Genomic DNA, 12,270 nt, shown 5'->3' on the forward strand with positions numbered 1-12,270 from the left:
GAAGGGTAATAACTCTTCCTGAACCTGATGGTGTGAGTCCTGAGGCTCTTATACCTTCTTCCTGATGGCAGCAATGAGAAGAGAGCATGTTCTGGGTACCGGGGGTCGCTGATGATGGATGTTGCTTTCCTGCGACAGCATTTCATGTAGATGTGCTCAAAGGCTAGGTGGGCTTTACCTGTGATGGACTGGGCCAAATCCATTACCTTTTGTAGGATTTTCCATCCAAGAGCACTGGTGTAGCCAATCAGTATACTCCCCACTAAACATCTATAGAAGTTTGTCAAAGTTTTAGATGTCATGCCAAATTTCCGCAAAATCTAAAGGATGTAGAGGTGCTGCTATGCTTTCTTCATATTTGCAATTACATACTGGGCCTAGGAGAGGTTCTCTGAAACAATAACTCCTAGGAATTTAAAGTTGCTGACCCTCTCCACCTCTGATCCTTCGATGAGACTGGTTTATGGATCTCCAGTTTCCTCCTCCTGTGGTGAATAATCAGCTCTTGCTGACACTGAGAAAGAGGTTGTTGCTGTGGCACCACTCAGCCAGATTTTCAATTTCCCTTCTATAAGCTGACTCATCGCCACCTTTGATTCGGCCTATGACAGTGGTGCCATCTTGAGTGTGGCACTAGACTTGAGTGTGGCACTAGAGCTGTGCTTAGCCTTGCAACCATAAGCGTAAAGCGAGTAGAGCAGGGGCTAAGCACACAGCTTTGTAGTAGAGCTGTGCTGATGGAGAATGTGGAAGAGATGAAGTTAAGAATCTGAACTTTCTGGGCTCTGCAAGAGAGGAAATCCAGGATGCAATTGCACAAGGAGGTGCTGATACCAAGGTCTTGGAGCTTATTGGTTCGTTCTGAGGGGATGATGGTGTGATGATATTAATAAGAGAAAAATGGCGTGCAGAGTCAGCATTGTAGTTAAACGCAAATGGTTTAACTTCTGTCTGAGAGCTAATGGCAGGATCAGCATAACCTGAAACACATGTCATTGGCATGAGCCAATAAAATGATAATGTTGTGAGATAGATATATTTGAATTTAGCACTCAGTTAATGTGCTGGATAAGGACATTCTCTTGTGATGCAAAATTAATTAAATGCAGATTGTCATATAGAAGAAAGAAATAAGATCTTACCAAAAAAAATCTGAAAGAGCTTAGATGCTGGTAGATGCTTAGAGGATGGGGATATGAAGAAAATAATCTTGGCTTAGTGTGTCACCTATTTAACACTTAGATAAGAAAAACTTCCTCTTCCATGAGTGATTTGAATCTTTATTATTCTCAATTCCAGACTCACTGAGTATATTCAAGGCAGAGATGGACAGATGGTTAGATTATAGGAGAATTTAAGTATGTGGGGATCAGGCAGACAGGCAATTAGAGTTGAAGTTAATTGTCAGATCAGTCACACTCTTGTTTAATGGCTAAGCAAGCTTTAGAGGACATACGTATTTCCTTCTCCTACTCTTATTTTTCATATTGTTATGTAATTATGAGCTTGGAGGAGTGAAGAAGGGAGGTTTGAGTCCAGCATTAGGTGCATCTTGGACTTCACTTTTCAAATGAAGGGACGTATCCCTGGTGATGTAGTGCTGAAACAGGGCCCAAGTGTCACCACAGACAGTAAAATAAACGGACACACACAGACAGCTGCAATGGAAAGTAGCTTTACCATAATCCCTTGCATTGTTCTGTCTGCTTGTGAGGCCACTCTGGTAATTGTAGATCACAACAGCATATTATGATAGTAATCGATCCATAAGAAGTTACGCTGGGAGCTGTATATAGAGAACTACAACTGCCATTTTTAGATGTATTGGCGTTTCTTTTTTAACTCCTTTCTTTACACAACTTTTTTACTGATACTTATTCAGATATTATTATGTAGTACTGCACCCAAGAGCTGAGCTTTAATGTGCTGGCAGTGGTAACAGTGGAGAATGCAGGTGTCATAGAGCTATCATTAACAAGCAACAGACTCAACATTCTCTGCAGCACATTTGCCCACTGACGTTTGACTGGCTGCCAGGCTAAGAGGTAACATGTCATCATACTTCAAATCTTTCCATTTTAATATCAGGGAATGTATACAGAATACAACCTGGAATTCTTACTCTTCACAGATATCCACAAACAGAAGAGAACCCCAAAAGATGATTAACAGTAAAACATTAGAACCCCTAAGCCCTTTCTCCCCCCACACACAAGCAGCCAAGCAAAGCATCAACCTCTTCCCTCCATCCCACCTACTTCAGCAGAAAGCATCAGCACCCTCCACCCAGCAAGTAACAGCAAAGCCCCTAAAGAGAGACCATGATCTGCATCAGCAAAAACTATTGTTAACCTGAAAGTGGGTAGAGTTAAGATGGCACCAAATGGCTGCTTCTTTAGGCTCATCCACAGAAACAGCTTAAGTTGCTCTCTCTAATGTCTCATTTTCTAGATTCAAGATGGCGGCGCGACGCAGCTTGCAGCGGCCACTCCGGAGCTGATTATCTGTTATTTGTGAAGTGGGGTGCCGTGTGCAATCATAATCAATTGAAAACGGATGTGGGAGCACGGAGGAACATCGGGAAATCTCCAGAAAGACCTTCTTTGTTGCTGCTGCTGCTGTGAGGTCCAGGACTGCTGGGAAGAAGAGGCCCCCAGTCCTCGGGGTTGTGTTGCCGATGGCCATTGGTGGGGCCGTCTTAATACGCTCGGCAGAGGATGGTGCTCGGAGAAGCTGTGCCGGAGGGGATGGTCGTTGGCTCGGAGGTTCGACGGACTCGGAGTCTGCTGCAGTCAGGTTGCTGTCGGTGTGTGCTGCGTCTGCGAGGCTGGGTTCGACTGAGCTTTCATTGTGTGCTGCGTCTGCAAGGCTGAGTCGGGAAGCGCTGTGGAAGTCCATTGCGGGGGTATTCCCTTCTGCTGCTGGCGTGGGATGGCGAGTCTGTTGGGACCCTGGGGACTTGTGGAAACTGTGTGGTGATTTCTTTTGTACTTATAGTCCTTTAACATCTTTGGACTATTTTTACTGTGCCCATGGTCTGTTTTTTATCAATTATGCTATTGTTTGCACTCTTGTAACTATATGTTGTAACTATGTGGTTTTTGTGCAGGTCTTGTAGCTTTAGTTTTTGGTCTTGTTTTGTCTGGTGGATTTGGATCTCCTTTCCGGGGAACGCGCTAAGATGGTAGCACAATATTAATATGCAGCAGCCTCTCCGGACTCTGGATTGGGGATTGCCAAACATTACGTGGATTTTCTGGTGTAGTCTGCTTTGTCATATGCTTTTGTGATATCATTCTGGAGGAACGTTGTCTCATTTTTTAACTGCATTGCATTTGTGGTTTCTAAATGACAATAAACTGAATCTGAATCTGAATCTGAATTTTCCCTTTTCAAGCTGGCTGGGGTTCTGTCAAAGTCCATGATCTACAACAGTGTTCTTAACACAATTTCAACCCACAGTTCAAAGGGATATCAAAAGCATGGCATTTGACAGATCCTGGAGTTGAGTTCATGATACAAAGGAGTCATAAAATGGGCAAAAAAGAATCAAGCAATTTCTGCCCGAGATGTAACAATTTCCCATTGATGTGAAGAGGTCAACTGGGAACACAAAAAGATGTGACTGGAGGTCACTACATAATGAGCAACAGGATTACAGCCTCCACTCGAGTCTTCAGTGCTACAGGATTTAGTGGGTTTAAATTAGAGTAAACAAGGACAGTAGTACACTCATGTAATAACCTATTAGCCCCTCCGATCCATTCTCGAAGCAGCATGGCAATAGTCAGTAATTTAAACTGACAAATAAATCGACTTTATAATCTGTTCTAAATGGTTCAAAGCAGAATTTTGTTACAATTACTTTCGCTCCAGAGCCATAAAAATTCATACATGCTAAAAACACCCTGCTGGAGGAACTCAGCACATTGAGTTAGTAACTGAAGAAAGATTCCACACTAGACTCTAGGACCTAGGCCTCGATACTCCCCTATGCAACAGGATTCTCAGTTTCCTCACTTGCAGACAGATTGGCAAAAAAAATCCACACCACAATCACCATCAGCGCGGGTGCATCGCAAGACAGTGTGTTTAACACTCATTTTATACCTATGACTGTGCGGCTAAGTACAGCTCGAATGCCACATTTAAATTTGCTGATGACACCACTGTTGTAGGCTGAATCGAAGATAGTGATGAATCGGCATATAGGAGGGAGGTTGAAAATCTGCTTGAGTAGTATCACAGGAACAATCTCTTACTCAATCCCAGCTCAAAGAGCTGAATATTGACTACAGGTGGAAGAACTGCAGGTCCACAAGACAGTTTTCATCTGGGGATGTCGGGGTGTTGCAGAGGGTCAGTACCCCAAATTTCTAGATGTCATCATATCACTATTTCTTTCCTAGAATGAGCATATGTGTCACTATAAAGGTGGCACAACAACATCCGTGATAATAGATTCCAGCAATTAAACATGTTAATCATTACCTTCATCATCAAGGAAGAGGGAAACAAATTCTCTCCGAAGTAATTTGAGTGAGATTTAAAAGAGGACTTTTTTTACAAGGAGGGTAGTGAGTTTCTGGAACTAGAAGCTAGTGGTTGAGGTAGGTACATTTGGAACATTTAAGAGGCATTTAGATGGGAGGACAGGGTTATTGGCCGAACGTGGCAACTGGAACTAGCAGGGAAGAGTGTTGGTGGTCAGCATTGATCAGGTGGACCTGTTTCTGTGCTGTATTACTCTATAACAATAACTAATCTTTCAGGTCAAGAACTCATGCAGCGTCTCAAACATAAACACTGACCAGCTCTCTGTCCATGGCCATGTTGCCTGATCTACTGAGTTTCTCTAGAGACTATTTTGTGTTTCAGATTTGAGCATCGTAACCACCTTTCTCTAAGTGCGTTTTACTTAAGTGCAAGGTTCCCACTCAACAAACTGCCACTCCATATCTGATCTAATTGGCTCCATTTGCCCAAGACCTGTTACTGAACTGCAGTTTTCTTACTCTGCAGTATCCTCTGTGGGATCTTTAATATTCTCCATCTCTGACTTTGTCAAGCCACTTTCATAGGCTTTCTGAGACCATGCCTGCTCCTCCAGTATGGGACACCCTCCTTCATTATGGCCTTGTGCAATCTATGCTGTGAGGTCTCTGATTCACCCCTATCTTCTGACTGTGGTTTCAGAATGATGTGAGCTTCATCCTTGCTGATATTAATCACAATAGTTTACGTGTTGCTGTTTTTTTGTAAAAAAAAACACCCTCTGGTTTCACTAATGTTCTTCAGGGGAGGAAGTCTGCTCTCTTTAACTGGTTAGTCTGAGGTATATCTCGAGACCACATCATTTTGAACTTAAATTCCACCGTTTACATGTAAGTTTTAAACTCCCTGCTTCTAGATTACTAGTTCAATAACTGTACCCAAATCAAAGGTATCAAATGCCATATTGCCGAATATAGGAGAGAGATTGAAAATCTGTGAATGGTGCCACAACAACCACCTCTCACTCAACATCAGCAAAACCAAAGAGCTGTTTATTGACTACAGGAGAAGAAAACTGGATGTCCGTGATCCAGTCGTCATCCCAGGTTCAAAGGTGAAGGAGGTCAACAACTTTGAATTCCTCAGTGATATCATTTCAGAGGATCTGTCAGCGTCCAGCACGTAAGTGCTATTCCAGACAAGAGATGACAGCAGATGTACTTTCCAAGATGTTTGCGAAGATTTGGCACGCCATCTATAACTGACAAACTTCTATATGTGCACGGTGGAGAGAATACTGGCTGGTTGCATCACAGCCTGGTATGGAAGCACCAATACCCCTGAACAGAAAAGCCTGCAAAAAATACTGGATACATCCCATTCCATCACAGATAATGTTCTCCCCACCACTGAGTACATCTACAAGGAGCCCTGTCACAGGAAAGCAGGACACCCACCATCCAGTCTCTTCTCACTGCTGTCATCAGGAAGGAGGCACAGGAACCTTAGCTGCCACACCACCAGAACCAGTGTGGGTATCTTCACTCACCTCAACACTGAACTAATTCCACAACCTATGGACTTACTATCAAGGACTATTCAACTCATGTTCTCAAGATTTAGTTATTTATTAGTATTTTTTGTACTTGCATAGATTGCCTACTTTTGCACATTGGTTGTCTGTCTTTGTGTATAGTTTACTGTGAATGGCCACAAGAGAATGAATCTCAGGGTAGTGTATGGTGACATATATGTACTTTGATCAATTTTAATCAATTACTTTGAAATTTAAATTTTGATACCCTGGAAGATCAATTTTCCTGCAATAACCCTATAGTGCTTGATTACTCTTCAGATCCAAAAATCTCTTTAAATTGGATTAGATTCAACTTTATTGACATTGCGCCGAGTACAGATACAAAGTCAATGAAATGCATCTAACCAGAAATGCAAAGAGTAGTGTTACTTACAAAATAACAGTGAATAAAAAGTAAGTGCTACAGCTACACAAATATAAAAGTACTGAGACAGTACAATATGGATGCAATACTGCTTAGCGCTGTAATGTGAGGGTCAGCAGGGTCACAGCCTCAGGGAAGAAGCTCTTCCTGTGTCTGTTGGTGTGGGAGTGGAGGCTCCTGTAGAACCTACTGGATGGGAGGAGAGTAAGAAGTCCATGGTTAGGGTGAGATGCATCTTTGATAATGCTGTTTGCCCTGCCCAGGCAGCGTTTATGGTAGGTGTTCTCAATGGTGGGCAATTGGGTGCCGATAATCGGCTGGGCAGTATTCACCACCCACTGGAGAGCTTTGCGGTCCGATACAGGACAATTGCCATCCCACACTGAGATGCAGTTGGTGAATATGCTCTCAATGGTACAGTGGTAAAAGTCCGTCAGTATCCTGGGACAGAAGTGAGCTTTCTTGATGCTCTGCAGGAAATAAAGGTGCTGTTGTACCTTTTTGATCAGGATGGAGGAGTTCAGGAACCAGGGAGATCCTCGGAAATGTGGACATCAAGGAATTTGAAGCTTAATACACGCTCCACTACAGCTCCATTGATGTAGATGGGGATGTGAATGTGACTCCTAGTACACCTGAAGTCCACAATGATCTCCTTGGTCTTCTGGGTGTTAAGGGCCAGGTTGTTGTCAGCACTCCTCGCAACCAGGTGCTGGACCTCATCCCTGTAGGCCGTCTCGTCATCCCCTCTGATCATGCCAACCGCCGTGGTGTCATCTGCGAACTTGATTATGGAGTTAGAACCACGTACAGAAATGCAGTCATAGGTGAAAAGGGAGTACAGAAGAAGGCTCAACACACAGCCTTGAGGCCGCCGGTGTTCAGGGTGAGAGTGGGGAAGGAGAGGTTGCCTAATTTAACAGATTGTGGTATGTTAGTCAGAAAGTCCAAGGTCCAATTGCAGAGGGATGAGCTGATACCAAGCTGGCAAAGTTTGGCAATCAGCTTGGAGGTGATCACAGTATTGAATGCCGAACTAAACTCAATGAACAGCATTCTGACGTAAGAGTTGGGGCTGTCCAGGTGGGTCAGGGCAGAATGAAGAGCCGTGGAGATGGCGTCCTCTGTTAACCTGTTGGCGCGATACGCAAATTGATGGGGGTCCAGGGTAAGGGGCAGACAGGATTTCAGATGTGACAGAACCAGTCTCTCAAAGCACTTTGCAATGATAGGGGTGACTGTCTGTCTTGAACAAAATCCTCAACTGATTTTCCAGTCCACACTTTCCTGCATGAAAATGAATCACAAAGTAGTGTTTGGTAACATGCACATACTTTGATAATATATTTACTTTGAACTTTGAAACACTAACTATCTTAGAGTGGAGATGCCTCCTTTCATCTCAATGCTGAATGGAATACCCTTCATTTTAAGACCATGGCCTTTGTTCTAAACATAACAGCAGATGAGAGAGTCATCATCCCTGCACTGATGGTGTCAGGGTATGTAAGAATTTTGCATACTTCAATTAAATCACCTCGTATCTTTCTAAACTCTTGATCCCTCTATATAAGACCACAAAGGTTCATGATAGAGGTGTACCAGGTATATGAGATGATAAGGGGCATGAATTGAGTGGATAGCCAGAGACTTTTTCTCCCAGCTGGAAATGGCTAACACAAGGAGGCAAAATTTTAAGCTGATCAGCGGAACGTTTAGAGGGGATGTCAGATGTATGGTTTTTACACAAAGAATAGTGGGTGCCGGAGATGTTTATAGAGGTAGATGCATCTGAGAAAATCTTAGATAGGCAACAGAAGATAGAAAAATGAAGGGCTACATAGGAGGGAAGGGTTAGGGTGATCTTAGATTAGGTTAAAAAGCCAGCACAAAATTGTGGGCTGAAGGGCCTGTACTGTGCTGCAATGGTCTATGCTGTTTTAGCATTTTGGCACAGAGGGAAATCTTCACTTGTAGGTTACTGCTCAAGCCATACATCATCATGACTTGGAAATATTTTGTCAATTCTTCATTGACACTAGGTCTAAATCCTGCAACACTCTGTGAGCACTTTCACAAGAAAACAGGTCAAGGAAAAAGCTCATCAGCATCTTTCCAGGAGCAAGTTAGAACGGGCAATAAATGTTGGTCCAAGTGACAGTACTAAGTAAAATTTAAAAATACATTCTTATATGTAATCTCATAGGACAATGGACAATAGACAATAGACAATAGACAGTAGGTGCAGGAGTAGGCCATTCGGCCCTTCTAGCCAGCACCGTCATTCACTGTGATCATGGCTGATCATACACAATCAGTACCCCGTTCCTGCCCTCTCCCCATATCCCTTGACCCCACTATCTATAAGAGCTCTATCTAACTCTCTCCTGAATGCATCCAGAGACTTGGCCTCCACTGCCTTCTGGGGCCGAGCATTCCACATATCCACCACCCTCTGGGTGAAAAAGTTTTTCCGCATCTCTGTTCTAAATGGCCTACCCCTTATTCTTAAACTGTGGCCTCTAGTTCTGGATTCACCCATCAGCGGGAGCATGCTTCCTGCCTCCAGTGTGTCCAATCCCTTAATAATCTTATATGTATCAATCAGATCCCCTCTCATCCTTCTAAATTCCAGTGTATACAAGCCCAGTCGCTCCAATCTTTCAACATATGACAGTCCCGCCATTCCGGGAATTAACCTTGTGGACCTATGCTGCACTCCCTCAATAGCAAGAATGTCCTTCCTCAAACTTGGAGACCAAAACTGCACACAATACTCCAGGTGGGGTCTCACCAGGGCCCTGTACAGCTGCAGAAGGACCTCTTTACTCCTATACTCGATTCCTCTTGTTATAAAGGCCAGCATGCCATTAGCTTTCTTCACTGCCTGATGTACCTGCATGCTTGCTTTCATTGACTAACGTACAAGAATACCTAGATCTCATTGTACTTCCCCTTTTCCTAACTTGACTCCATTTAGATAGTAATCTGCCTTCCTGTTCTTGCCACCAAAGTGGATAACCTCACATTTATCCACATTAAACTGCATCTGCCATACATTTGCCCACTCACCCAACCTATCCATGTCACCCTGCATTCTCATAACATCCTCCTGACATTTCACACTGCCACCCAGCTTTGTGTCATTGGCAAATTTGCTAATGTTACTTTTAATCCCTTCATCTAAATCATTAATGTATATTGGAAACAGCTGCAGTCCCAGCACCGAACCTTGTGGTACCCCACTTGTCACAGCCTGCCATTCCGAAAGGGACCCATTAATCACTACTATTTGTTTCCTGTCAGCCAGCCAGTTTTCAATACCATGTCAGTACTCTGCCCCCAATACCATGTGCCCTAATTTTGCCCACTAATCTCCTATGTGGGACTTTATCAAAAGCTTTCTAGAAGTCCAGGTACACTACATCCACTGGCTCTCCCTTGTCCATTTTCATAGTTATATCTTCAAAAAACTCCAGAAGATTAGTCAAGCATGATTTTCCCTTCATAAATCCATGCTGACTCAGACTGATCCTTCTACTGCTATCCAAATGTGTCGTAATTTCCTCTTTTATAATTGACTCCAGCTTCCTTCCCACCACTAACCTCAGGCTAACCGGTCTATAATTCCCTGTTTTCTCTCTCTCTCCTTTCTTGAAAAGTGGGACAACATTAGCCACCCTCCAATCAGCAGGAACTGTTCCTGAATCTATAGAACATTGGAAAATGATTACCAATGCATCCACGATTTCTAGAGCCACCTCTTTAAGTACCCTGGGATGCAAACCATCAGGTCCTGGAATTATCAGCCTTCCGTCTCAACAGTCTATCCAACACCGTTTCTTGCCTAATATAAATTTCCTTCAGTGCATCCTTTACCCTAGTTCCTTTGGTCACTATTACATCTGGGAGATTGTTTGTGTCTTCCCTAGTGAAGACAGATCCAAAGTACCTGTTCAACTCGTCTGCCATTTCCTTTAAGTGTTCCTTTAAGGAACCCTTTAAGTGTTCAAGTATATGACATTCACTATCTCCCTCACCACCTTAACTACTCACCTAGTTATAGTCACACCAGAAAAAGCTATAACAGATTTAGTCAAATGATTTGCCTTCCACAACTCCATGTTGTCTTTGTCCAGACTAATTATTATTTTCTAAGTGACCTCATCCTACTTCATTAATCATTGGTTCCAGAATTTTTCCAGTACTAATGTTTAGTAAACTAGTCTGTAATTCTGTTTACTCTCCCAAACCTTTTTTGAATAAGTAGATTACATTCAGTCCCTTCTAATTTGTGTGAACTGTTGTAGAATCCATGGAATTTTGAAGAAGACAAGTGCATCCTTAACCACTCAGTGTAGATGGTCAGGTCCACGGGATTTATGAACTTATGGTCCTATTAATTACTCCAGGTTTTTTATGAATTGCTTTCAGCTCTTCCTTCACTCCGTGTGTTATTTTTTATTATTTCTGAAAGATTTTTTGTCATCTTCCATGAAGGCAGAAACAAAATGTTCATTAATTTTCTATGCCAATTCATTATTTCCCATTATATTTTCTCTAGTCTCAATCTATGTTAATCACATTAAATTTTGTTAAACTTTTCCTTTATACCTAACTTATAATCTTTCTATGATTCATACTAAATTGCTCTTGTATAATTACTTTTCCTTTCCTTTATTCTTCGAGTAGCTACATTATAAATCTTTTTCTTTTAATCTATTGCTAACTTTAACAAATTGCATTTTCTCTGCTTGGTTCCTTCTGCATTTGGCATGTCATTGGAGAGTATATTGACTGGCTGCATCACAGCCTGGTATGGAAGCATCAATGCCTTTGAGCAGAAAATCGGACAAAAAGGTAATGGCATCGGCCCACTATATTACAGGTAAAACTACACAAAATGCTGTTGCAGGAAAGCAACATGCAGCATTAGGGAACCCACCACTTAGGCCATACTCTCTTCACACTGCTGCCATCAAGAAGAAGGTACAGGAACTTCAAGACACACACTACCTGGTTCAGCAACAGTTATTACTCCTTAACCATCAGGCTCTTGAGTCAGTGGTGTTAATTTTACTGAACTTCACTTGCCCCTTTACTGAAATGTTCCGACAACCTATGAACTTACTTTCAAAAACTCTTCATCTCATGTTCTCGATATTTATTATTTATTTGTTATGATTATTACTATTATTGTTTTTTTTTAATTTTTTCTCAGCTCAAGCTGGTAAAACCTGAGGTGTGGGTATAGCCAAGTCTACTCATTTCTCAATTGCTAGGAACTTTCAGACTATTCTAATAGTGCTTAGTATTGTGACTTTTCATATTAATAATATTATTCTTATTTCTGTTTTTCTGTATTTGTACAGTTTATTGTCTTTTGCACAGTGGTTGTACACCCAGTTGATGCAGTCTGTCATTGATTCTATAATGGCTATTGGATTTATTAAGTATGCTGCAAAAGAAATAATTCTCAAGGTTGTATGTGGTGACATATATGTACTTTGATAATAAGTTTACTTTGAAGTTTGAACTTTGACCAACATAAAGAATTTTTTGTTGAATTTTATTTGATTACCAGAAGATGGCGATCCTGTAGTTTGCAAAGGATACTCCCATGTTATCCTTTCTTAAATAATAGCATTGCGACATGGCTTCCTGAAAAAGTAATTCTGAGAACTAAGTTCTCATTTGAAGGTCTGTCAGATCAAATTTCAAACTTATGAAAGCTCAATTCCCTACAGTGAATGAGCATCTCTCACTTCCAGCAGACCATTAAAGGGAACAGTGCTTGTTTGTGATAGAAAGTCTA

The sequence above is a fragment of the Hypanus sabinus genome, chromosome 25 (assembly GCF_030144855.1).
Source record: "Hypanus sabinus isolate sHypSab1 chromosome 25, sHypSab1.hap1, whole genome shotgun sequence".
Classification (NCBI taxonomy): Eukaryota; Metazoa; Chordata; class Chondrichthyes; order Myliobatiformes; family Dasyatidae; genus Hypanus; species Hypanus sabinus.